Genomic DNA, 1,577 nt, shown 5'->3' on the forward strand with positions numbered 1-1,577 from the left:
GAATAGGCACATACAGGACATCGGTGTAACATCTAAGAAATAATAATAATCCTTGCATTTGATATAGCGTTTTTCACATCTTCGAGACGCCTTAAAGCGACTCACAGAATATACTGTAAGTGAATTGACTGTATATTTGTGGGCGAAACGCGGCAGCCAATTGCACACTGCAATGTCCCACAAACAATCGTTGATTGAAGTGACCAATTTATTATTCTTTCTTTTTCTTGAGGGATTATTATCAGGCGTGTGGAATAAGGAAACTTACCTAAGGTTTCACCCTGCTGGGAATCGAACCCAGGTCTCTCGCTTGCGAGGCGAATGCTCTAACCACTGAGCTACAGGACTCCATACATCTCATCCACTGTAAGTTGCCTCTGACAATGCAGTGCTCTCCCCAGCACTGCAGTGGAGCGTCAGCCTGGACTGTGAGCTCAGAGACTTAGACTTGGGGGCTTGAACCTACAACCTTCTGGCTCGCAGGCGAAAGTAAAGTTGAACTCATCCCTGAGAGCGTTTGCTGCCTGCTCTGGAGAAACATTCCCCATTTTCTCATTCTGGATTGGGTTGGCAATGGGAACTTCTCAGAGAATTAAACCCTGAACGTTGACCTGCGCCCCTTCCACTGACCAATGAGTCCAGCAGGTTGGCAACTTGTCATGGCTTTAGTGCTCCATCTAGTGGCTGAGCCGGGGGATCACATGCACACAGGCTGCTAACTCAAGGCTGGTGGAGCTGGTTGGGAGGACAATTGCTGACCACCACTCTGGCTTCTCAGACAGAACAACTCTCCATGATTTTACTCATTTATCCACATGTCCGTTTATCCGCATCAACGATTAGTCACATGTCACTTTATTCTATGTGTCCCATTAGCCACATGTCCTGTTACCTGTTTGCAATACGATGCAACTTTACATTTAAACGACACCTTTCACATCACAAGGATGACCCAAGACTCTTCACAATACTGGCTTGGCATCCGAGATGGGGGTGTGTAGTGTATCTGTGCTGGCACTTGTTTCCCCCACTGGAGCTCTCTACTCTAACCCATTCCCTGCTATCTCCCCATCGTGTCTGTGCTGGTGCTCGCTCCCCCATGATACAGTTTCTCTTTGACCGTGCCTTCAGCTCCCCTCTCGACTCTCTTCCCCCTCCTCGCTCCCTCCCTTCCCTCCCCTCACCCTGACCATTTCCCCCCTGCTCGGGTCCTGACCTAACTGTGCAGCGCCTTGGGATGTCCTCCTGACGTGAAAGGCGTTTTATAAATGGAATCTTGTTGTTGTTGTTGCTATCCTTAGTTTTAAGATGGGTTAAGACTGGGGGGAATGTCAGGCCTTGGTACTTGATTGGCAGAATGCCACTGGTTCCGCCCTGTGCCCCGAGAGCAGGTGAGGGATGCAATGATACAACAAGGGCCTGGAGCTAATTGGAGGGAGATTGTTCAGATTGATAGCTGTCAGGTCCTTCCTGGTATATATCCCCTACAGCGCTCAGCGACTGCCACATGCTTCACAGACATGTTCGTTCCTTCACGCTATCAGTTCGTGCCAACAAATCACTGGCTTAATTAATCA

At 48.8% G+C, this 1,577-nt stretch overlaps 1 non-coding gene across 1 annotated transcript; it reads right to left on the minus strand.

Annotated features, from left to right (window-relative positions):
* Positions 1 to 276: 276 nt before the first annotated feature.
* trnaa-cgc lies at positions 277 to 348 on the minus strand. Its single transcript has one exon. It is a non-coding gene; the product is annotated as a tRNA-Ala (tRNA).
* Between the last annotated feature and the right edge of the window lie 1,229 nt (positions 349 to 1,577).

Source organism: Callorhinchus milii, unplaced genomic scaffold, assembly GCF_018977255.1.
Source record: "Callorhinchus milii isolate IMCB2004 unplaced genomic scaffold, IMCB_Cmil_1.0 Scaffold1, whole genome shotgun sequence".
NCBI lineage: Eukaryota > Metazoa > Chordata > Chondrichthyes > Chimaeriformes > Callorhinchidae > Callorhinchus > Callorhinchus milii.